The sequence below is a fragment of the Notamacropus eugenii genome, chromosome 4 (assembly GCF_028372415.1).
Source record: "Notamacropus eugenii isolate mMacEug1 chromosome 4, mMacEug1.pri_v2, whole genome shotgun sequence".
NCBI lineage: Eukaryota > Metazoa > Chordata > Mammalia > Diprotodontia > Macropodidae > Notamacropus > Notamacropus eugenii.
This window is the reverse complement of record NC_092875.1, coordinates 176,707,995-176,734,720: the sequence shown is the minus strand read 5'-3', so window position 1 is coordinate 176,734,720 and position 26,726 is coordinate 176,707,995. Positions and strand designations below refer to the sequence as shown.

Here is a 26,726-nt window from a genome sequence, read left to right as displayed (position 1 = left end):
GATTGTCTGAGTCTTTTACTCTACTCAGGCTGATCACTGATATCTCCTAATCTTATCCCCTCCCCGTCCCTTCCAGCCAGGAGACATTAATGCATGTATTATTATAGATCACCAATATAGATAATGAAGGCAAAGAAAAGAGAAAGGGCTTTCTCCCAACCACACAATGAACTGAAGAGCTAAAGTTAAAGACTTTCCACTTTGACATCCCTGACCACATACTACAAATTAAAATTTGGCTCAGATTTTTTATCATTTCTGATATTATTGTCTTTGGGGGGTAATGATAAAGTCCAATTCCAAGTCAGAATTTTCCTACAAGTTTTATAGAAAATATACAGCACCTAATTTAAAAACTAATACCTTTGATCTCTTAAAATCACTCCTCCTAATTCAATAATCATGAAACCAATACAGCTGTATTGAACTCTTCCTTTGTCTCTGGAATTTAAAAGGCTGTAACTGATGACTTGTTCTCAGACCACAGGAAACAACTTGTCACTATCCATTTACAGCTGCTTTTCAAGAATTTTTCCTGTCTGCATTAAGAAAAGAAAAAAAAAAACCAGATGACAAAGCAAGACAAAAAGTTCTTTGTTTTACTTTCCAGTCAGAGGAATACAATGGAACATTCTTTGATGAGCATCATGTTCTGACATGTTATATAGCTAATGAGATTGGTGGTTTTATTTTTCTCCCCCACAAAGCAATAGTCTGAGAGCTTAATGTTTCTCTAGCTATACTCTGTGGGTACTGAGGCTGCTTAGTGCCCTGCTAATGGAGCTGAAGCCTTCCACCGGCAGAGTAGGTCAGTGAGAAAAGAACATGGGCCAGGTAGGAGCATCAGAGAACTTTACTGAAGTACATCATGCCTCACAAGGAAATCATTCTGCCTTAAACAAGTCATTTCTCCTTTTATTTTCCTCTTGTACACAATGAAAGGGTTAAGTGACTTCTATGTTCCCTTCCAGCTCTAAAGGTTTATGATGTTATGATTCTGAATAAGAGTGGAAAACATTGCTTAAAACATAGCAGATGCTTAAACATGCTGGTTGATTGATTGCATCTCCAGCGAGTCAGGAAAAAATAGCCCTGGATAGTATCTTTCTTTCCGAGACTGAGTTTCCCCATCTCACCAAGGCTGTGTGTGTAGTGGCTACTCATGGACCCTACCCTGCTGCTGATTAGTAGAGGAGTTTTAATCTGGGCCTTTTCACTCCTCCTTAGGCAGCCTGTTGTCCCCTCTTTCCTAGAGGCTCTATGTTGTTCCCAAAATTTATGCAGTCACCCAACTGGTTTCAGTTCTGAACTCAAGAGTTTCTCTAGTCTCAGCTTCCCCAGGAGCAGGTCTACAGGTGTGCACCACCACATCTGGCAGTCCTGGAAGCTCTCACAGAATCATAGCTTTAGGAGCAGAGTTAAAAGGTCATCAAGTCCAATACCTTCAGTTTACAGATAAGAAAAATGAGAATCATGGAGGTTAAATGGCTTCTCTGAGGTCATGATGGTACTAAGTGTCGGAAGGGAAATTTGAACACAAGTCCCCTGACCCTGGAGCTGACATTTTTTTTCAATATAATTGGATGGACTGGAGACATTTAGCCTAGAGAAGAGTAGATATGATATCTGTCTTCACATATTTGAAGGGAACTCCTGAAGAAAAAGGATTTTTGCCTTTTTTTTGTCTGGTTCCAGAAGGCAGAACTAGGGGTATGTCAGGAAAAATCTTGCTAAAGAATCTGAGCTTTATAAAAAATGGAACAGATTATCTTATGAGCTGGTGGGCTCCCTCAAATGGCTGAACATCAGAAACAGATATGATTTTATTAGTAGAAATGATATTAAGGAAGAGACATTTCCATCTGTTTTGAGGCTGAAGCATAAGGACTAAGGGACTTTCCCATCTGACTTGCCACTGAAACTCTCCATGTGTTGTCTCTGCCATTAAAATGTGAACTCCTTGAGGGCAAGGACTATTTGTACAAATTTTTATTTCTTTCCTCTATGCTTAGCACAGTGTTTTGCACACAGTGAGAACATAGATGCTGTATTCATTCATTCATTCATTCATTCATGCACACGTGTGCATTTTTTCTCACTGGAGATCTAGCAAAGAGCAAATGAATATGTTGTTGGGGGAATCTTTATCAGATATTTGGGTGGACTCTGAAATTATTCAATTGTATTAAAATGTTTGGGGTTGGAAGGGGTAAAAACTTCAAATTCTGAACAAAAAGGAATCATTTTTTTTTTTCGGTCTGAGCTCTTTGCCCTTGAGGGCAGACCGTGAGTTCAACTGCCCTCAATTCAGTATGTATTTACTAATAGCTAACATTTGTATAATGCTTTTCTGTTTCAAAGCACTTCACTCATGTACTCTCATTTTATGCTCTATCCCCAATGCCTGGCATATAGTAGGTGTCTAATAAATGCTTGTTGATTTATTGAAAATCCTATGAGATAGACAATGTTGATAATATTATCCTTATTTTATAGATGAGGAGGACTGAGGTCTAGAGAGATGTAGCAAATGGTTCACAATCACACAACTAAGATGTGTTCAGTGAAGGCCAGAACCCAGGACTTTTAATGTCAAGTTCAGTACTAATTCCCTCTTCCAAACTCCTTTCTAGAGAAGATATATGGGCAAAAGTACTTGTGGTAACATAGATGAATACTCTCCGCTTTGGCTATTGGTCATTTTAGCTAATTTTTTTGAAGAGGGGAACACTAGAGCAGAATGTTTTTCCTTATGTCTGTACCTCCTTCCAAAATAACTCCACTGGGAAAGTTGTTTTACCAGTAAAAATAATTCAGCATAAGGAAAAAGTTGAATCTGGCTGTTTGTTCTCAACTTACTAATGTAAATTAAGGACAAGATGCCAGCCTTAATTTAGAATTTTCTGACTCCTGTCATTTTGTGTCATAACCTTAAGACCTCTCTCTAGAGTGAAATTGATAAAAATTTACCTTAACATCCTTTTTGAAAAGAGGAAAAAAAATCTTTCAGTAAACTTCAGGAAGCCTCATTATTTTCTCCAGAGCTCAGGAGAGCAGCTCTTTGGATGTGGTGCAACAGCAATGAATGGTGAAGGAACTAAGTTTACCTTGTTTATTTCAAAATTCTATTGTATGTACTTATTGAGGAGGTAGAGAAATCACTGAAGGGGATGAAGATAGAAAAAATGACTTGACTAGACCAAGTATATCCAGAGGAGGTCAGTGTTAGGGATGACACCATTATGAGACTGTGGAGGCATACCTTGATCCTCAAGGTATCTAAAGGAGGGAAAGATAAAAAAAGGCATCAACAAATCTTAGAATTCATTTGTTCAGGGTGTTACAGTATTTTAATTCCACAAATCCAATACAATGATATTAATTAATTTGGTAAATACACTTCCAAAGCTTGATCAACTCACTGGTTTTATATACAGAAGTTGGAATAAAGTGGTTAAGATGACCACTACTATCATAGAAACCAAAGGATAGTATTATCAAAAGATACCATGTAAAATATCCAAAGGAAATACAAGGATTATGCAAAAAGCTCTTCAGAGGGCAGTCCTTTTTCAGATTAAAAAGTATACTATTCTCTTAAGTCTCTAAATATACATTAATATTTATTTGCCTATATGCTCATGGAGATATCATGTATGCTTTTATTATTTTTAATTAGGTTAAGAATAAAAAAGCAGACATAAAAAAATTCATTTCAGTGTAAATTATAAAAGACTAGAACAATTTTAAATCAAGAAATGCCAATGCCACCTCACATACACTCAGTACCCATCCCTGAGATATGTAGCGTTTCTTCTTTATACATGGATATAATATGGACTTCATTCCTGAGAGATGGGTACATCTAATAAAGTACGTCTCCATTTCTTAAGGGAGGAATTGAGACTTGGATAGGTTAAATGTATTTCCCAAAATATAACAATTTAAAGACTGCTTCCACGGTATCAAACTATCAAAGTCTTCTTATTCAGTATGATAGATGATGCTACTTTTCCAAAGAAACTCCCCAGATCCATTTTAAGAATCTGACTAGAAGTTATATTAATCAATCCCCAGAATACAAAAGTAAAGCATGATGCAGTTAAAAATAGTATTTATGTGACTTACTGAGGGTTTTTTAAAAAAATTTTTTAATATACACTTACTCTAAATAGTGCATCATAAGCAACTCTCACAAAACATTTATTATCATATCAACACTGTTAAAATACGAACTTCCTGGTACACAAAAAGATAATGCTCATTCTATACATTAAAATGAAATCTGATGTTTTGTCTTTAATTTGCCTTGTTCATCTTTATGTTTTTTAAAAACTTTTTCCAACTCAGCTTAGACTTGAGCCTTTTATATTCACCTGTATTATTCATTCATCAATATCATATTCAATTAAGTTTTATATGAGGTGAAGATGAAAACTTTAATCCAGGTGGCAGATATTCATGTTAGAAAAAAATTTTAGAGTTGTTTAATGCAAGTCTATTCCTTCTTCAGTCTTGAGTATTGATTGTAGTACCATGGTCAGCTCTTCCTTAGTCAAAGGAGACAGCTTCAGATCTTCTTGATGCTCTCCTTGTTGCACCATTTTCACTGTATGAACAAAGCCTTATACTGAGATTTCATCATTGACATTTCCTTTAATGGTATAACTCGATTTTTTTTACCTGATGAAATCTTGGGAAGATTTTTCTTCATTTCAAGCTCCACTTTGTGTTGAATGTAATCCAGATTAGATTCTGTTTTCTGGAATACTGTTTCCACCTTAGAGACCACTGAGTCCATGATGAATCCTTGGAATTTAGTATCAAACAAAGGTAATTTGAAATACATCAACTACGAGGGTGTGTGTATATGTGTGTGTATTTGTCATCTATCTGTCTGTCTATCTTTCTTTCTCTCTCTCTCTTTCTTTCTTTTTTCTTTCTTTCTCTCTTTGTATTATATCGATAACACACAATACATACCAATTGATGTATATATACATATACATATATACACATACACACAAATATATACATATACATACAGATATATACATATACTTTCCCCTATATATAACCTTTATTAGAATAATTTACAGTGAGGGTGTCCTTGATGACATTACTCCAGTACGTCAGGAAAACACAGCCATGGATAATATTTCTTTTTGAGACTGGGTCTTAGACAAGGATTTTGCAAATAATATCAGATAGAGCAAACTTCTAAAATCACAGAGTTGATGGAAAGATACAGAGAACATAAAATCCCACAATACATATTTGTTGATTATGAAAGAAAAAATTGTTTAGTATTTAGAGCAAAATTTCACCCCCAAAATTTTCTTCCACCTGTGTGTTCCATCCATATATCAAAATTATTCAAGATTCCTTAGAAGTTATAATAACGCTGCTCAACAACCCTCTAGTCATTAATATTAGGCAATGGGTAGAATTAGGAGACAAGTGTTTGCCAAAAGTGTTTGCTATGATCATGTAGAAGGTTCTGTCCAGAGTTTAAATCCAAGAGGGATGTTTATGACCTATCAAATTCTTTCCCCTTTGAGGCAATCTCAGCCCCAGGACAGCACAACAAGCCTGAAGGAATGTGTAGGTCTCTAGAAGGGATGGAGTTCAGCAGAAGGGGAAGGTGAGTTGACTTTATTATTTAATGGCTCATTTATGAGACTTTTGTGGGTTTTTTTCAGGTTTAATCAAGTTTGTCCTATATTTTTGATGCTTTGTTTACCTGAGTGCCTGCATGGAAGCTGAGGGTCCTTTTCCATTTATTGTGGAGAGCTATAAACAAGTGAAATTTTCAAGTGTCTTGGGAGAAAAGAGGTGAAGGCAGAACAAGGCAAAGTCTGAAGTTCTCAGGGGAAAACAGAGATGGGTACAAAAATAATCCTCAAATTCTAAAGTTATCAGGGAATAACCTGACAATGTGTGCTACTCCTAAAGTCTGTAATTATTGAGAATAAACTCTACAACAATAGACCTAAAGCTTTGGTCCTGGGCCACGGGTCACCCCCAAACCCCCAAGGTGGTTGTGAGGAGTGCTTTGTAAACCTGAAAGCATTACATAAATTAGCTATTATTAGTTTCCTTTCTTCCTATTAGGCAGCTAGGTGGTACAGTGGATAGTAGACAGGACTAGTAGACTGGAAGACTTGAGTCCAAATCTGACCTCAGATACTTACTAACCATGTGATCATGGGCAAGTCACTTGACTGCTGCCTGCCTCAATTTCCTCATCTGTCAAATGGGTATTATAATAGAACTTGTCTCTCAAGGGTTGTGATGAGGGTAAAAATGAGAATATATTTGTTAAAATACTTTGCAAACTCTAAAGCATAATATAAATGTTAACTCTCTCTATCAATCACAGGCAAAAAAGAGCAATAGGAAAAGCGATGTGTCCCTGTCTCGGGCATTATTAAGGGTTAACTCCCAATACTGATGTTCTTGGCCATCTGTGCTCAAGGGCAGCTGTGAAAAATCTGAGTGATCTTCACCCGTTGATCTCCCTGCTCTCTCTCCAAGCTCCGACACAGAAATATATCCCTGAATCTTCCTACCCCCGCCCCTTGCCATTTTTATGAGAGAAATTGTGACAAAGCATTTTCCTTTCAAAGATGAATTTCCTAATGCCACCGTAAAGAGTGTCTACGCAGCTTGCCCTGACATCTGGTGTAGTCAGGGCTCCTCTGCACTTAGGGTTCATTGTTCTCATCCCTTCAGTAATCAAGCCCGTATGTCAGATTTGACAAGCATACGTTACAGGAAGGAAGGTACAGTAATTGCTTTATGAAGGAAAAATGGACTTGTCACCTGTGGATAGCCCCGTTTTCCTTAAAACTATGAAGCTGCACTTTCCAGTTTGTTTCTCTGGGTAATAGATGTTTTCTTCCTCCACTGACATTTTTCTAAATTCAAACACCAGTATTTTAAAAGACCAAATCCTATATTTGTTTCCCACTGTGTGAAGACAGAATTCTCTCCTTCCGTCTTTGTTACAGAGTTAATAATAATGATTAATCTCTGATAGATGTCTCAACCAAGCATCAGTCTAAACAAGAACAACAGGACTTGATTTTTTTTTTTAAAGGTGCACATTGGTTTTTAGTGTCTCTTATGTGGTGTTGTGTAGCTTGTCTGTAGAGAGGGGTTTCAGGGCTTTTCAAAATCCCTTAACATGGGAGGCCCTGAAACCCAAGAGACACTCCCATCTGTTTGCTTCCTAGGATTATTATCAGGGCCAGGCAAATAACCCTGCATTCTGGATTGCTCTCTGTTTAATAAAACATGGCCTTCCATTCTCCTGGTTAATTTTTGCCTCCTGTTCATTTTTAAGGGAAATTTAATCCTTGGGCTTCTTCATCCTTGAAACCTAAGTCATGAAGAGATGATTTGGAGAGTCAATGCTCAAGAAGCATTTTATTATTAAAAAATATTTTAAATAACAGGAAATAAAGATTTGAGGCCCCCCCCATTCATGAAGGTAGAATGGGTTCTCATATGGGTCAAAAGAGTTCCTCCATGGTTAATAAAGGCAAGAAAGACATTTCAAAGATATATTGTTCAGATGGCCCCTTGGTTCTTCTTAGGCCTCCCTGAGCTACTTGGTCACTTTCCAAGGCCCAGCCATCAGCTGACAGTGCTTTAAAGTGTCCCCTTGTTTCCTGGTGGATCATTTATTATTTTTCTCTCTGTGAACTTTGCTTTCAGAGTTACAAAATGCAAAATCATCATTGGTGTAGTAAGGAGGCTGGCTAAGGAAGAAATTTGGTTCTTTTAATTTCTCATGCAGTATCAACAAAGCCCCAGTGTACTGACCCCGTTATGTCAACCCACCAAGCGACCAGATCTATGATTTTCACCTTGCTTCGTGGTTAAAAATACTTAATTTCTTTCCAATTTAGCTGAACATTTTCTCTTCAGCAAACGCTACCAAATTTGACATGAATAGGTTCATTTGTCTTTTGAATGTTATTGTCTCAAGAAACAAAACCCAAAATAAACCCTAGTGCTTTTCTGAGAATTGGGTGTGTGCGCTTTTATTTGTACCTCTGAACCTCAAAGGCTACCAGAGCCTGTCAAGGCATTTAAGGGACACCCCCCACCCCACAATATCCTTTTATCTTTAGTGTCTCCTTTATATTTATTTATATCATGTATAATATGTCATATTTATATTGTCTTTATAGTATTTAAAATATAATATGATTGTTATAGAATATAATTATATCATATATGTATATAATGTAATTATATTATATTTATTACATGTATACTATGTATATATAATATAATATAATTATGTTTATATTATATATGATATCCTTTATCTTTATTTATTTTTGGGGGGGGAGGCAACTGGGTTAAGTGACTTGCCCAGGATCACACAGCTAGTAAATGTCTTGAGGCTGGATTTGAATCTAAGTCCTGGGAACTCCAGGCAGGGACTTGACCTAATACACTACCTAGATGCCCTCTTTATCTTCTAATTACAAAAGAAGCATCATTTGAGGGAGGTCAGAGAGAGTAGGGTGGGTTAATTGCTCTTATCCTACCTTTGAAGTATTGGGAAAAGTGGAGAAACAGTGACCTCCTGTACCTTGAAACTTATCTCTGGAATCTGACAATAGGACAATTCGAGTTTTTTAGAGCTGGAAGAGATTGTTGGGGCCATCTATTCTGATCCTTTCATTTTCACCAAAGAAGAAACTGAAACCCAGGGAGTGGTTGTGACTCACCCAAGGCCATATGGGTAGAAATTGGCAAAGTCAGAATTTGATCTGGTTCTCTGACAGCAAAATTCCAGCATTCTTTTCAATATTTGATGGTGCTTTCTCACAATCAGAGTTAAGCCAAGGAAATATAAGGGCTTGAGCATACTTCTCCTCTTGAAAAATAATGTCTGCAAAATGTACTGCAATCCTGAAAGTGCTACAAAAATTCCAGCTTCCCTTCCATCCCCTAGCCTTCTTAGTAAAACTAATGAAGGTAATGAGGTTGGAGGCTTCAGCCTAGAAATGAGCCAAAATATTGGATCTCCTAGGACTCCCTAGTTTGGGAGCCCAATTATTATCCAGTGTAGCTTCATGTATGGCAACTATCCAGGAGCTCGAAAAATAGGATGATTCTTTCATATCACTTGGAGGTATCAGACGGTGTATTTATGACCTCAGTGTGGAGTGGTAGGGACAAATAAAGAAAAGCTCACATCTTGGTAAACTAATCAGATTGATCAGGGAAGCCTTTTGTTCAGCCTTCCTTATACACACATTATCTCGTTTGGTCTTCAAAATAGCCTATTAAGGTAAGAACTATCTATAACTTTCCCTCCTTCCCATTTTATAGATTAGGAAACTGAGGCTGAACTCAACTATTCTCTATCAGTCTGACATTCAAAAAACACCTATTGTGCTAGACTGGGAATTCAAAGACAAAGGATTCTTGCGTTTGAGGAGCTTATGGTTTAGGTGGGGGAGAAAGATGTACAAATGCATGTGCCTGTGTGCTTACAAGATAAATACAAAATAGAAGGTGATTTGGAGGGAGAGAGGCATAGCATCAAGAAAAATCAGCAAAAACCTCATGTAGGAGGCTGTACTTAAGTTGAGCTTTGAAGGACAGCAGAGATTCTAAAGAGAGAGTGAAGAGGTAGGAGTACATTCCAGGCATGGGGAACAGCTAGTGCAAAGATGTGGAGATGGGAAATGGAATGCTATGGAAGACATAAGAAGACCACTTTCACTGGACTGTAATGTGGGTGGAAGAAAACAATGTATTTCAAGGCTGGCAAAGTGGTTGACCCCAGGTTGTGAAGGATTTTAATTAAATGTCAAACACAGGAGTTTATATTCAATGCTGCATGTAATAGAGGCAGCCAGGTGGCACAGTGGCTAGAGTGCCAGCCCTGGAATCAGGAGGACATGAGTTCAAATGTGAACTCAGACCCTTGACACTTATGAGTTGTGTGACCTTGGACAAGTCACTTAACCCTTAACTGCCTCACAAAAAAAGAAAGAAAAGAAATAGGGAAATTAGGTAGAAGAGTGAATTTTGAGGGAAAGATAATTCTGTTTAGGACATGTTGATGCCTATAAAACAATCAGTTTGAAATGTCTAATAGACAATTGGTGATGCACTCAGGAGAGAGTCTTCCTGAATTCAAGTTCAACATTCTAACCACTATGTCCACTCCCTACTTCTGACAGCCAATATCTGTGTGACCTTGGACAAGTCATTTAACTTTCCTAGGTATCAATTTCCTTCTTTGTAAAATGAAGGGGTGAGAAGTCTCTCCTAGTTCTGGATTTTTGATTCTGTAATACTGACATTGCTCAATCTTGCAAACATTTGTGGCTAGGAAAAGATGCTAAAACAAATACCTATGCTTTGGAATTCTGACACATTATGGGGAGTTTGTCTCAAGGACAGTCTGAGCAGCTCAACTGCCAGGGTAAAACTGAGTTCACCAGCAATAACTTGGTGGTGGAAAATTTTGAGCTCTGTCTTCCCACACACAGAGACCTACAGTGACCACCAGGAGCTGATGGATAACATAGAGTCAAAAAAAGCATGTGGAGAAATCAGACTTTAAGAAAACAGAAGCAGAGCCATGAATTAGCCAAAGTCTAGGATGCAAATTAAAAGCTATTTGGTTCCCAAAAGAGAAGGGCAGGTAGTTCTTTTAATCAAGTAGGGTCTCAGTTAGGCTTTCGCCCAGAGGGGAAGTTATTTTCTTGGGGTCCAGATATAGGTCAATCTCATTTCTTTTTGTTTGATCCTCAGCCTAATGATTTCCCCTCTCTTTTGGGATTCCATCATTGGTGACTGAGAGGGGAACTGCTTACCTGTAAAGAGTAACTAGATAAGATAATATCCTCATACTGGAGTGCCTAGAAAAATAAAGACATTTCAAGGAACAACTGTTGTTGTTTGGGCAATTCATGTCCAATTCTTCATGGCCCCATTTGGGGTTTTCTTGGGTAAAGATACTGGGGTAGTTTGCCATTTCCTTTTCCAGCTCATTTTATAGATGAGGAAACTGAGGCAAACAAGGTGAAGTGACTTGCCCAGGGTCACACAGCCAGTAAATGTCTGAGACCAGATTTGAACTCAGATATTCCTGGCTTCAGGCTCCACATTCTATCCACTGTGCCACATAGCACTCTACTGTCATCTAATAATGACATTTATATAGCATTTTTGGGTTTGCAAAGTACTTTATTTGATCTTCACAGCATCTCTTTGAGTTAGGAATTATTATTACCCCCATTTTATTGATAAGTGAACTCAAAACATTAAGAGGAAAAGTGACTTGCCCAAGGTCACCCAGTTAGTAAGTGTGTGAAGCAGAATTCAAACTCAGGTCTTCCTGACTACAAGGTCAAGCCCCTTCTCTAAGGGGCCACCTCAGTGCCTTCCCTCTGAAAGAAATTCTATCCTTGAAGCATTTATTTAGTTACTTTAAGGAACTTAGAAGATTTTCACCTGATTTGCAACTTAAAAGTTTAGTAAAATCACCTATGGTACCGAGAGGTTTAGTCAGTCAGTCAATCAGTTAACAAATACATAGTAAGCACCTACTATGTCCCAGACACCAAACTAAGGCTAAGTATTGGGAAGGCAAAGAAAGGAAAAAAGACAGTCCTTGCACTCAAGGAATTCACAGGGGAGAAAACATGAAAACCATATTCAAAAAAAAATATACCCAGGATAGATTGGAGGTCATCTCAAAGGAAAAGCAGAAGAAAATCAGAGGATAGAGAAAGATTTCTTGTTAAAGGTGGGATTTTAACTGGGATTTGAAGGAAACCAGGGAAGATTCAGGAATTGGAGATGAAGGAGCGAATTCCAGGCATGGTGTACAGCCAGTGAAAAAGGAATGGCATTGGGAAATCAGAGTCTCTTCTGTGAGGAAAGCAAAGAAGACAGTGTCCTAAATCACTGAATACATGGGGGATGGGGAGGAAGGTCTAAAGTGAAGGACCTTGGTTGTGGAGGACTTTGAATGCCAAACAGAGGATTTTATATTTGTTCCTGGAGATGATAGGAGATCACTGGAGTTTATTGAGTGGGGGGGGTTATGGTCACATCTGTACTTTAGGAAGATCAGTTTGAGGACTGAGTCCTCAAATTGAGGACTGAGGATTGAGTGAGGATAATCTTGAGGCAGGGAGACTAACCTGTATGCAATTGATAAGCCATGAGGTAATGAAGGTCTATACCAGGATGGCATCATTGTTAACATACAGGAGAGCTGTTACAAAGGTAACATTGACAGGGCTTGGCAAGATATTAGATATGGAGAGGGGAGAGAGAGAGACACACACACAGAGATAGAAACAGAGAGACAGACAGAGAGAGAGAGAGAGACAGACAGACAGACATACCCCTACACACACAGAGGAGTCAAGGAAGATACCTGGTTTGCAAGCCTGGGAGGACGATGGCACCCTTCACAGTAATAAGGAAGTTTGGAAGAATTTAGGGGAATTTTGGGTTTAGGGGAAAAGATAATGAGTTTAGTTTTTGACATGTTGAGTTTAGTATGTCCATGGGATAGATGTCAGATAGGCATTTGGAGATGTGAGAATAGACATCAGGAGAGAGGTTAGAGCCTGATAGGTAAATCTGAGGGTCATCAACAAAGAGAGAATGAATGAATCCATGTTTATTCATAAATTGTTTGCCTATTTGTAAGTCTGATAGGTAATGTGTTCCATGTTCTTCAAATTTTCTTTACATCTAGGTCAAGTATCCATTTTGATTTTAGAAAAACATGGATAGACTTATATGAAATGATGAAATAAGCAGAACCAAGAGAATGTTGTGTATAGTAACAGAAATATTGTTTTAAAAACATTTTTGAGGGACTAAGCCCTTTTGACTATTATAAATACCCAAATTAACTATAAAGGACATATGAAGGAAGATGCTATCTGCATCTAGAGAAAGAACTGGTAAATAGAAGTATGTATAGAATGGCTTTACATACACACACACACACACACACACACACACACACTTTTATGTCTAATGGTAGCCATCTCTAGGATAGGGAAGGGGAGGGAAGAAAAAAGAGAAAAAATAGTTACCTATAACATTATTATATATTTAAAAACAATACCAAGTTATACACAATAGATTTGTAATTTCAGGTACAATTATCTTTTTCTCCATTCTACTATGTTATGGAAATACTTGTTCTTTCTTAAGATTAGAATAAAATAAATCCAATAAAAATGAAACTATGGGAGCTTTGTGGGCAGTATAGAAGGAGAAGAGAAGAAGGCCCAAGATAGAGCCCTGGGGGACACCCACATTTAGAAGGCATAACCTGGATGAAGATCTAGCAAAGGAGACTGAAAAGGAGTGATCAGATAGGTAGTTGGAGAACCATGAAAAAAATTGTGGAATCTTTAGAGAAAAGGGAATAAGCGTGAATAAGAAGACGGTGACTGACAATGTCAAAGGCTGCAGAGAAGTCAAGATGGATCAGGACTGAGAAAAGACCATCAGATTCGGAGATTGTCTGCTTTGGAGAGAGTATTTCAGTGGAAAGATGAAGTCAGAAGCTAGAGAACTAAAAAGAAAGTAAGGAGAAAGGAAGTGGAGACCATGATTGTAGAAGGACTTCTTAAAGACAAGTGGAAGCTGATAAAACCAAGTAACTGAGAGACAAGGCAGTCTGTTTTTCTATAAAATAACCATAAAGGACTGTCAAGACTCAACAAAGGTGATTCATTGTAACCATGTATTACCAGCTAGTTGGATTCCATGGTAAATTAGGAGGATAACGAAGCACAGATAAAGTGGGGCACACAAAGGGTTCATCCACTAGATGCAGTTGTATGGTTGATGCCAACAATGGCCCATTTTGAAAGATCCAAGTTAGGAAGTTTATTGAACTGGCACAGGGGATGCTTGCAATCTCCCAAAAATCTAACCTCTGCTCTAGCCATCCTTCCTGGGTCCATTCTACTTGAAATCTTCATAATGATAATAATAATAATAATAATAATAGCTCCTACTACCCTGGTGTAGGCTGTCATCACCTCATACCTGGACTATAATTGCCTGCTGGTTGGGCTCCCTGCCTCAAGACTCTCCTAACTGCAGTCCATCCTCCACTTAGCTATCAGATTGATCATCTTAAACATTACAGGTCTGACCATGTCATCTCCATATTCAATCAGTTCCAGTGACTATCACTTCTAGGATTAAATATAAAATCCACTGGCTTATAAAGCTTTCATAACCTGATTTTTGCCTACCTTTCCAGTCTTCTTACAACTTACACTGCTTGGCCCTCCCTCAAGTACTTTGTGATCAATGATACTGGCTTTTTTCCTGTTTCTCACACATTGTACTTCATCTCCCCATCCCAAGAGTTTTCACTTTTCGCCTGGAAATCTCTTCCACCTACCTGCCTCTTATCTGGCTCCCTTCAAGTCATATTCTCTGCAAGAAGCTTTTCCTGAACCCCTAATGCTAGTGCTTCCCGTCTGTGGATTATCTACATTTTATCCTGTATATACATATGTACCATGTATATATATATGTATGTATGTGTCTATATATATATATAGACACATATATATGTAACATAGTTATTTGCATTTTGTCTCCTCTATTAGACTACAAGGTCCTTGAGGGCAGGAACTATCTTTACCTTTCTTTGTATCTTAATGCTAAGCACTTTTTTGGTATCCTTTTGAATCACACTTTATAAACATCTTCTAAAGAGGATGAATCTGAAAAGATATTACACTTACAGATTCTTACGAAATTGTTGCGCTTGAGGAACCATGAATAAATTAATTCTTCCATTGTTCCTGGAATAGGGAAAGTACACCTACACCCCTATGGTCCTACTCACCATCCCAGTAACTTTCAGGAACAAAGCCCCTTCCTGGCTACTGTTACTCTATGCTTGAGGTCTTCTCCTATTATAATGTAAATATTTTGAGATCAAGGATTGTTTTAGCTTTGATATTTGTATCCCAAGCACTTTGTAAAGTGCAAAAAAAAAAAAAGTGTAATAAGCACGTAATAAATGCCTTTTCATTCATATACTCATGTATTTTATTTTTTTAAAATTAATATATTGTAATTTGGGGTTGAGTTCAGTCACTTTAGTCGTGCCCAACTGTTTATGATCCCATTTGGGGTTTTCTTGGCAAAGACACTGGAGTGATTTGCCATTTCCTTCTCCAGCTCATTTTATAGATGAGGAAACTGAGGCAAACAGGGTTAAATGACTTGCTCAGGTCACAAAGCTAGTAAATGTCTGAGGTCAGGTCTGAACTCATGAAGATTTCTGATTCCAGACCCAGTGCTCTATTCAATGTGCCACCTACTTGCCCATATGCAAGTTTGAAAACAAACAAATCTTAATTAAACACAAAATAAAATAATGCAATATGTGTAGATATTTGTCAATTAATAAAATTCTTTAAATGTTTAATGTTTGCAACTTATTAAAATAATGGCCATGTTAGTGGGATAGGTGGGCATGTTTTTTAGCTTTGTTGTCACTGATGATTTTATTTGAAACACTAACCAAGATTGGTATTTTTCTCTGTTTAATACCCATATCAGAAAACTCTTTCATAAAAATAAGATTTTCCAAACAGTTGTAAAAGTTAAATCACTTTGATAAACCAGAGAATTTAGTTACTCATAATCAAAATATAATTTTCAATTTCAAACACTTATTTCAACATAGTATCACAAGACAAGATTATTAATTTATCCTTTTCCAGGTAGAGTAGGACCAAATATATCACATTTTTCTATGGCAAATGAGACCTTTAAAATAACATAAAAATTGGTTCTGCAGACAATCAAATGATTAATTGACAGACTTTCACTTCTATTTCATTTGTAGGACAGACAATTTTTAAAATTAAAAATATTATTGTGTAAATTTAGTTTTCATAGCTCTTTTTCATAAATGTAGTTGTTTTATCTACTTTGACCAGAATATGAATTTGAACATGAATTTTTTAAAATTATATCACTTTCCCAAAATTTCCATGATTTACAAATTTTCAGGAAGAAATTTTTATTGTAAAATGAATTTACCAGGCTTTTATTATTATCATTAAGAACAACAACCTCTTATAGCTCAAACAAACATATTTCTTTTTGCTAATAATTCCAAAGTAGTGTCCTAGGCTCAGTCTCCATATCACCACAAAATCTAAAAAAAGGTCTTTCTTTTAATAGTTTATTTAAAAAAAATCAGTTTACTCTTGAAATAACTTAAAAAATGTATGTAGTTCCTCATCCAAATTTCTCAATACATGTGATTGTGAAACATGCCATGTGCTCAGATTACATGAGGGGCTGTATTTTTAAACTATTATTCTTAGACTTGTGTTTTATCTTTACATCAATTAAGCTCCGTCAGTTCAGAATTCAATACAATTCTTCTACATTATGCGATTTTCATTTAAAAAGCCATCAGGTGTGTTGATAAAATTTCTTGATGTAGCCTTCTATCATCAGTAGGTTTGCAAAGTAACAAATCTTCCCTAACATCAGTTTCAAAAAAAGTTACATTTGTAATCAAATGAACATCTTTAACTATACCTGCTGCTTTATCCACTTACCTCATCAAATAGGAAGACATTAGTTTCTCAGTTAATTGAATTAAAGATATTCAGATGTATGGGTAGTTCTCCTTATCTCTATTTTATCATCAAGCAGTGCTGTTTTGCATATGATTTGCAAGTCTCATTTTAACCATATAAATAATTGTAGATAGTACTAGTATTTCTCCTATTGAATGAAGATTTTTAAACAGTCATGCTGTAAGAAATGCTTCTAGATACAAAGAATCCTTTGGGTACTACAGACCTAGATTCTGAAAAAGCTTGTTTTTTCCTCATTAAAAGAATATTATAGCTGTACCAGGTCTTAAACTATATAGTAAAGTAGTAATTATCAAAACAATTTGATACTGGCTATGAAATAGAGTGGTGGAGCAGTGGAATAGATTAGGCACACAAGACACAGTAGTAAATGACCATAGTAATCTTGTGTTTGATAAACACAAAGATCTACACTTTTAGAACAAAAATATAATTTGACAAAAAACTGTTGGGAAAATTGAAAAATAGTATGTCAGAAACTAGGTATACACACCAACACTTCACACTGTATACCAAGACAAAATCAAAATGGGTACAGGATTTGCATATAAAGGGTGATACCATAAGAAAATTTGGACAGCAAGGAATAGTTTATCTGTCTGATCTATGGATAAGGAAAGAATTTAGGACTAAGAAAATATAGAGATCATTACAAAATGTAAAATAGATAATTTTGAGTATATAAAATTTTAAAAGTTTTTATACAAACAAAACCAAATGCAACCAAAATTAAAAGGAAAACAGAAAACTGGGGGGAGGGGATTTTGTAACCACTCTCTCTGATAAAGACCTAATTTCTCAAATAGGTATCTATAGATCTCTAGAGAGAGAGAAATAAAAGTTATTTACCAATTTATAAATGGTCAAAGGATACAAACAGGCAGTTTTCAGACAAAGAAATCTAAGCTATCTATAGTCTTATTAAAAAATGCTCTAAATCATTACTGGCAAGAGAAATGAAAATTAAAACACCTCTGAGATACCATCTAACACCTATCAGATTGGCTAATAATACAAAAAAGGAAAATGATGGATGTTGGAGGAAATGTGGGAAAACGGGGACTCTAATGCACTGTTGGAGGAGTTGTGAACTTATCCAACCATTCTGGAGAACAATTTATTTATTTATTTATTTATAAGCTTTTAACATTCATTGTCACAAAATTTTGGAGTCCAAATTTTCTCCCCATTTGTCCCCTCCCCCCACCCCAAAAAACCCGAGCATTCTAATTGCCCCTATCACCAATCTGCTCTCTCTTCTATCATCCCTCTCTGCCCTTGTCTCCATCTTCTCTTTTGTCCTGTAGGGCCAAATAACTTTCTGTACCTCTTTACCTGTATTCCTTATTTCATAGTAGCAAGAACAGTACTCAACAGTTGTTCCTAAAACTTTGAGTTCCAACTTCTCTTCCTCCCTCCCTCCCCACCCCTTCCCTTTGGAAGGCAAGCAATTCAATATAGGCCATATCTGTGTAGTTTTGCAAATGACTTCCATAATAGTCGTGTTGTATAAGACTAAGTATATTTCCCTCCATCCTATCCTGCCCCCCATTGCTTCTATTCTCTCTTTTGATCCTGTCCCTCCCCATGAGTGTTGACCTCAAATTGCTCCCTCCTCCCCATGCCCTCTCTTCCATCATCCCCCCCACCCTGCTTATCCCTTTCTCCCCCACTTTCCTGTATTGTAAGATAGGTTTTCATACCAAAATAAGTGTGCATTTTATTCCTTCCTTTAGTGGAATGTGATGACAGTACACTTCGTATTTTTCTCTCACCTCCCCTCTTTTTCCCTCCACAAATAAGTCTTTTGCTTGCCTCTTTTATGAGAGATAATTTGCCCCATTCCATTTCTCCCTTTCTCCTCCCAATATATTTCTCTCTCATTGCTTAATTTCATTTTTTAAAGATATGATCCCATCCTCTTCAATTCACTCTGTGCACTCTGTCTCTATGTGTGTGTGCATGTGCGTGTGCATGTGTGTGTGTAATCCCATCCAGTACCCAGATACTGAAAAGTTTCAAGAGTTACAAATATTGTCTTTCCATGTAGGAATGTAAACAGTTCAACTTTAGTAAGTCCCTTATGACTTCTCTTTGCTGTTTACCTTTTCATGCTTCTCTTCATTCTTGTGTTTGAAAGTCAAATTTTCTTTTCAGCTCTGGTCTTTTCATCAAGAATGCTTGAAAGTCCTCTATTTCATTGAAAGACCAATTTTTCCCCTGAAGTATTATATTCAGTTTTGCTGGGTAGGTGATTCTTGGTTTTAGTCCTAGTTCCTTTGACTTCTGGAATATCCTGTTCCATGCCCTTCGATCCCTTAATGTAGAAGCTGCTAGATCTTGTGTTATCCTGATTGTATTTCCACAATACTTGAATTGTTTCTTTCTAGCTGCTTGCAATATTTTCTCCTTGACCTGGGAACTCTGGAATTTGGCTACAATGTTCCTAGGAGTTTCTCTTTTTGGATCTCTTTCAGGAGGTGATTGGTGGATTCCCTGAATACTTATTTTGCCCTTTGGTTCTAGAATATCATGGCAGTTTTCCTTGATAATTTCATGAAAGATGATGTCTAGGCTCTTTTTTTGATCATGGTTTTCAGGTAGGCCCATAATTTTTAAATTGTCTCTCCTGGATCTATTTTCCAGGTCAGTTGTTTTTCCAATGAGATATTTCACCTTATCTTCCATTTTTTCATTCTTTTGGTTTTGTTTTGTGATTTCTTGGTTTCTTATAAAGTCCTTAGCCTCCATCTGTGCCATTCTAGTTTTGAAAGAACTGTTTTCTTCAGAGAGCTTTTGAACCTCCTTTTCCATTTGGCTAATTCTGCTTTTGAAAGCATTCTTCTCCTCATTGGCTTTTTGGACCTCTTTTTCCAATTGAGTTAGCCTATTTTTCAAGGTGTTATTTTCTTCAGCATTTTTTTGGGTCTCCTTTAGCAGGGTGTTTACCTGTTTTTCATGCTTTACTTGCATGTCTCTCATTTCTCTTCCCAGTTTTTCCTCCACCTCTCTAACTTGATTTTCAAAATCCTTTTTGAGCTCTTCCATGGCCTGAGCCCATGGTATATTTATTTTGGATGTGTGGGATACAGAAGCCTTGACTTCTGTGTCTTTCCCTGATGGTAAGCATTGTTCTTCCTCATCAGAAAGAAAGGGAGGAAATATCTGTTCACCAAGAAAGTAACCTTCTATAGTCTTATTTTTTTTCCCTTTTCTGGGCATTTTCCCAGCCAGTGACTTGACTTCTGAATATTCTCTTCACACCCACTTCACCTCCAGATTCACCCAGCCAGCTCTTGGGGGCTGAGATTTAAATGCTGCTTCCCAGCCTCAGGGCTTGGCAGGGGCGGGGCTGCTATTCAGTGTGAGATTAAGTTCAGGTGCTCAGGTGGGGGCAGGGCAGCTACACGGGACTCAGTTCCATCAGGGGATTTATGCAGAGACCTTCAACAATGGATCAGGGCTCCTTCCTGCTTGGGGAGCCCTGGTCTGCTCCTGCCTCTGCTGCTGCCTCCCGAGGGGGCCTGAGTTATGGGGGCACCCCACTCCCCTCTCGGCAAGCCGAGAAGACCCTCTCACCAACCTTTGGGGCCCGTGGGTGGAGGGACCCTCGCGGTTGCTGGAAATTCTGTCCCTGAAGCCTCCTGGGATCCACTCCTCTCAGTGCCATGTGGCCAAGGCAGGGCTGGGCTTGGCTCCTGGTCCGCAGCGCGATGGACCTTTTGCGTCAGGTTTTCAAGGCTCTCTGGAACAGAAATTTTGTCTGCTCCATTGTTCTATGGCTTCTGCTGCTCCAGAATTTGTTGGGAGTTATTTTTTACGGATATTTTATGGGCTGTGGGTTCGGAGCTAGCATATGTGTGTCTTTCTACTCTGCCATCTTGGCTCCGTCCCCTGAGCAATTTTTTTTAATATTAATTTTATTTATTTTTAGTGTTCTACAATCACTACCATAAAATTTAGATTTTTCCCCCCTACCTGCCCCCTACCACCCCCTTCCCTCCCCGAGATGGCATATAATTCTATATAGGATCTACACATACATTCCTATTGAATACATTTTCACTATAGTCATGTAGTGTAGAAGAACTAAAATAAATGGGAGAAATCATATAAGAAACCAAAACATTAAACAAACACAAAAAAATGATCTGCTACATTCTGCAATTGAATTCCATAATTCTTTCTCTGAATGTCGAAGGCATTTTGCCTTAGAAGATCATTGGGTATTTTTTTTTTAAGTCCTTGCATTGCTATGAAGATCCAAGTCTACCAGAAAAAACTCTCACACACTGTGGTCATTGCTGTGCACAAAGTTCTCCTGATTCTGCTCCTTTTACTCAGCATCAGATCATATAAGGCCTCTCTGAAGTCTTCTTGTTCATCATTTCTTATAGCACAATAGTATTCCATTACATTTGTATACCATAATTTATTCAGTCATCCCCCAATTGATGGGCATCCCCTTGATTTCCAGTTCTTGGCCACTACAAAGAGTGCTGCTATAAATATTTTTGTACACGTGGGACCCTTTCCCATTTTTATGATCTCTTGGGGATACAGTCCTAGAAGCACTATTGCTGGGTCAAAGGGTATATACATTTTTGTAGCCCTTTAGGCATAGTTCCAAATTTGAGAGCAATTTGGGACTATGCCCAAAGGGCTATAAAACTGTGCATACCCTTTGATCCAGCAATACCACTGCTAGACCTATGTCCCAAAGATATTTAAAAAGGGGGGACAACCTATTTGTACAAAAATATTTATAATAGCTCTTTTTGTTATGGCTAAGATGTGGAAATCAAAGGGATGCCCATCAATTTGGACATGGGTAAACAAGCTGTGGTATAGGATTGTGATGGGATATTATTGTGCTATAAGAAATGATAAGCAGCATGATTTCAGAAAAACCTGGAAAGACTTATATGAACTGATGCAAAGTGAAGTGAACAGAACCAGGAGAACACAGTAACAGCAATATTTTATGATGAACTATGATTGACATCTATTCTCAGCAATACAATGATCCAAGACAATCCCAAAGTAGTAACAATGATGTATGCTATCTGACCCTAGAGAAAGAATCGATATTGTTTGAATACAGACTGAAACACTTTCATTTCCTCTTTCCCCACCCACCCTCACTGAGAAAGCAAGCAATTCAATATAGGTCATACATGTGTAGCCATGCAAAACGCTCCATAACAGTCATGTTGTGAAAGACTAACCACATTTCCCTGTATCCTATCCTGCCAGACATTTATTCCATTCTTTCCCTTGACCTGTCCCCCATTACAGTGTTTGCTTCTGATTACCCCTTCCCGCAATCTGCAGTCTCTTCTATTATCCTTCCTCTCCTATCCCCTTCCTCACTGCCTTCCTACAGGGTAAAATAGATTTCTGTATCCAATTGAGTATGTGATATTCCCTCCTTAAGCCAAATCCTGTGACAGTAAGACTCACTTATTTCCTTTCATCTCTCCCCTCTTCCCTTTCATTGTAAAAGCTCTTTCTTACTTCTTTTATGTGAGATGATTTGCTACATTCTACCCCTCCCTTTCTCTTACTCCTAGTACATTCTATTCAAAAGTACATTTTATTTTTTTAGGTATTTTCTCTTCATATTCAGCTCACCCTGTGCCCTCTGTCTACGTGTGTGTGTGTGTGTATATATATATATATACACATATATATATGTATGTATATATACACATATATACATACATATATATACACACACACATACATATACACACATCCACCCATATACATACCTGCATGTATATAATATACATATACATACATATCTATACACACCTACATAAATATATATATATACCCTCTAACTACCCTATTACTAAGAAAGGTCTCATGAGTTACAAACAGCACCTTTCCATGTAGGAATGCAAACAGTTCAACTTTAATGAGTTCCTTAAGGCTTCTCTTTCCTGTTTACCTTTTCATGTTTCTCTTGGTTCTTGTATTTGAAAGTCAAATTTTCCATTCAGCTCTGGTGTTTTCAACAAGAATGCTTGGAAGTCCTCTGTTTCATTGAAATTCCTTTTTTTCTCCTGAAGTATTATACTCATTTTTGCTGGGTAGGTGATTCTTGGTTTTAATTCTATCTCCTTTGACCTCTGGAATATCATATTCCAAGTCCTTAAATCCCCTTAGTGTAGAAGCTGCTAAATCCTGTGTTATCTTGACTGTATTTCCACAATACTTAAATTGTTTCTTTCTGGCTCCTTGTAATATTTTCTCCTTGACCTCAGAACTCTGGACTTTGGCTACAATATTCCTAGGAGTTTTTCTTTTGGAATGTCTTTCAGGAGGTGATTGGTGGATTCTTTCCATTTCTACTTTGCCCTCTAGTTCTAGAATATCAGGGCAGTTTTCCTTGATAATTTCTTAGAAGATGATCTCCAGGCTCATTTTTTGATCACGGTTTTCAGGTAGACCAATAACTTTTAAAATTATTTCTCCTATATCTATTTTCCAGGTCAGTTGTTTTTCCAATGAGGTATTTCACATTGTTTTCAATTTTTTCATTCCTTTGGTTTTGTTTTATAATTTCTTGGTTTCTCAGAAAGTCATTAGATTCCATCTGCTCCATTCTCATTTTTAGAGAACTGTTTTCTTCAGTGAGCTTTTGAACCTCTTTTTCGATTTGGCCAGTTTTACATTTTAAAGCATTCTTCTCCTCGTTGGCTTTTTGGACTCTTTTGTCATTTGAGTTAGTCTGTTTTTGAAGGTGTTATTTTCTTCAGCATTTTTTGGGTCTGCTTTAGCAAGCTGTTGACTCACTTTTCATGATTTTCTTGCATTGCTCTCATTTCTTTTTCCAATTTTCCTTCCACCTCTCTTATTTGATTGTCAAAATCCTTTCTGGAAGCATGGCCTGAGACACTGCATATTTTTTTGAAAGCCTTGACCTTGCTATCTTCCTCTCATTGTATGCTTTGCTCTTCCTCATCCAAAAGGATGGAAGAAAATACCTTTTCACCAAGAAAGTAACCTTCTATAGTCTTATATCTTTCCCCTTTTGAGTCATTTTCCCAGCCAGTTACTGGATTTTTAAGTCCTTTGTCAAGTGGCTTCAGAGGTTTATGTGCAGTTCTTCTCTGAGATATCTCTAGGGACCTGTAAGTTCTCAGTTCCTTCAAGGTGGCACAATCAAGGGAGAGGAGTTTACTCCTCTCCTGGCCTGAGCTCTGGTCTATGAGCAACAAAAAGCACTCTTTTCTTCCCTGAAATTATGAGTAGGATTCCCTGTCCATAGCCATGCCAGTTCTCCTCCTCAGCCCAGGACTGCCACTCAGGACTGAGACCCAGATCAGCTGTTTGATTCCCTCAAGGCCTTTAGGCCAAAGTCTCCCAAAGTGGGCACTGCTATCATAGTGGTTGCCACAACCCTGTGGTCAGGGCTAGGGCTGGACTGAACTCTCCTCTCACCTAGGTGAAAGAGCTTTCTTATTGACTTTTGAAGCTGTCATTGGTGTTTGTGGGTTGAGAAATCTGAGAACTCCAGCAGCTGCCTGTGATTACACACCCTGAAGCCTGCTCCTGTGCTGCCATAGCCCATGCTAGGCTGCGCTCTGTTCTGTGCCCAGTGCAATAGACCTTTCATGTTGGCCTTTCAAGCTATCTTGAGCTTGAAATATGTTTTACTCTGTCATTTTGTGGCTTCTACTGCTCTAGAATTTGTTTAGAGTCATTTTTTTTACAGGTACTTTGAGAGCTATGGGAGAGAGCTAGAGCAGGTCTGCACTTCTACTCTGCTATCTTGGCTCCCCTCTTTCTTTCTTGTTTTTTAAAATCCCTTTTGATTTCTTCCATGGCCTGAGACCATTTCATATTTTTCTTGGAGGCTTTGGATTTAGGAGCCTTGACCTTGCTGTCTTCCTCGAGTTGTATGCTTTGATCTTCCTTGTCACAAGAAAATATCTTTTCACCAAGAAAGTAACCCTTTCAAACTGCACAATGTTCTCTATCTCTTATTTATTCATAAATAGTTTGCCTATCCATAAGCCTGATAGTTAATATATTTTATGTTCTTCTGATTTTCTTGTAATATCTTCCTTTTTCTAGGTCATGGATCCATTTTTACTTCATTTTGGTAAATAGTGTAACATACTGGTCTATGCTCAATTTCTGCCAGACTGCTTTTGAGCTTTCCCAGCAATTTTTACCAAATAATGAATTCTTATCTTCAAAACTTAAGCCTTTACACTTATCGAGCACAAAGTTACTATAGTCATTTATTGTTGTTTATTGCATGTCTACTCTGTTCCACTGATCTATTTCTTAGCAAGTACCAGATAATTTTGATAATTACTGCATAATCATGTAGTTTAAGGTCTGGTGCTGCTAAACCTCCTTGTTTTGCATTTTTCCCCCACTAGTTTCTTTGATATTCTTGACCTTTTATTCTTCCAGCTGAATTTTTCTATTATTTTTTCCAACTTAGTAAAATAAATTTTTTACTAATATAATTAGAGTGGCATTTCAATGATCATAATTTTTATTATATTGGCCCTGCCTATTCATGAAAAGTTAATATTTTTCCAATTATTTAAATCTGATTTCATTTGTATAAAAGTTATTTTAAAAATTTTTTTATTTATATAGTTCTTGGATTTGTTTTGGCAGGTATACACCCAGGTATTTTATACTGCCTATATATATTTTAAATGGGTATTTCATTCTATCTTTTCTTACAGAATTTTGTTGGTGATATTGCAGGTACACTTTCTAGATATTTTCACTTACTTGGTCTCATACTTTCTTATGCTAAAACATTTGTACAAAAAAATGTAGTACTTTTTCTCTCTGTCAATAAAAGTATATGAATTTTTTATCCTTGTTTCTGTATTTCCACTACTTAATTTGTCTCTATTTTCTTTCCTAGTTTCAGCTGCTCTGGTGGATTTTGTCTTCAAATTAGTCAGGTATTTATCTATCACAAAGATATATTGCTTCACTTTTAAGAATTTAAGACAAATATTTTAAATTTAATTGTTCAAAATTTCATATGATCATTTATAACCATTTTTTGAAGTTCCATCCTTTTTTGAAAACCACTTTATCTGGAGATAGAACCAGGATATCGGAGTGAAAGCAGGGACTCATCTGAGCTCTTCCACAAGTTCCTTCAGATACCTTTAAAAAGTGAATCTGAACAAATTTCCGACTGGCAGAATTTACTAGGAGACAGAATGAGGCATATTTCTAGCCTAGGACAGCCTGGAAGGTCAGTGGGAAAGATCTGTTATGCAGGGCTGGGGGAGCGCAGAGGGTTCTGGCTGTACCAGCACAGACGCAGTCGTAGCACATTGGGAGCAGCCCAAGTGGACTGAGTCACCAGTTCCAGTGCTGATTCCCAAACCTCTCAGCACAGGACAGGAGTCTGGTGGATCTGGGTGAGAGAGAAGTGCAGGGCCTGTGGCAGCAGCAGCAGCTACTCCAGGGCTACAGCCCACAGACTAAATGTTTGAAAGTCACCTACCTGAACTTTGGGGAGCCTAGATGGTAAACTGTAAGTGCTCTCACCCTCCCATTGTTGACTTTGAAAAACCCAGAGAATATTGCCTCAGAAAAAATCCTGGAATAGTGGCACCAGCAGAAAGGGTATAGCAGTCTTTTAGCTCAGGAGGCTAGGGAGAGTGATGGGAAGGGTCCCTCTTGCTGTGGCTGAAGGGGACAAGTGCAAAACTGTAGGTGTCCCAGCAATCCTCAGCAGACCAGCGGGAGATCATGAGCCCCAGTGGTGGAGTCAGTAAGTGCCAACACTAGGACCACAGACATGCCTTAGCACAGCCAGGGGAATTGGACAGACTCAAGTGTTGATGGGGGTCTACCAGCTGCTGAGCCTGCCTGTGCTCTAACATAGCCCAAGGTAAGGAGAGACCTTCAGTGGCCAGACCACCTCTCCCCCATACCTCACTCTATGAGCTTTGGTGTAACCCCAGGGAAACTCAGAAAGACTTCACCTGGCCTCAGCCTTGGCACACACCAGCCACCTCAGCACTAGGTAAGTTGCAACATTATATAGCTTCTAGC

At 37.7% G+C, this 26,726-nt stretch overlaps 1 long non-coding RNA gene across 2 annotated transcripts in view; it reads left to right on the top strand.

Annotated features, from left to right (window-relative positions):
• The window catches only part of LOC140498296 (uncharacterized), a 41,056-nt gene that overhangs the window by 10,053 nt on the left and 4,277 nt on the right, over positions 1 to 26,726 (top strand). The window contains exons 2-3 of one of the 2 annotated variants that reach the window (XR_011965058.1): positions 5,562 to 5,644; positions 25,576 to 25,615. This is a non-coding gene — a long non-coding RNA (uncharacterized lncRNA). Of the gene's footprint in view, positions 1 to 5,561; positions 5,645 to 7,722; positions 8,036 to 25,575; positions 25,616 to 26,726 lie in introns of those variants that run through there. The other variant, XR_011965057.1, reaches the window with a different exon arrangement.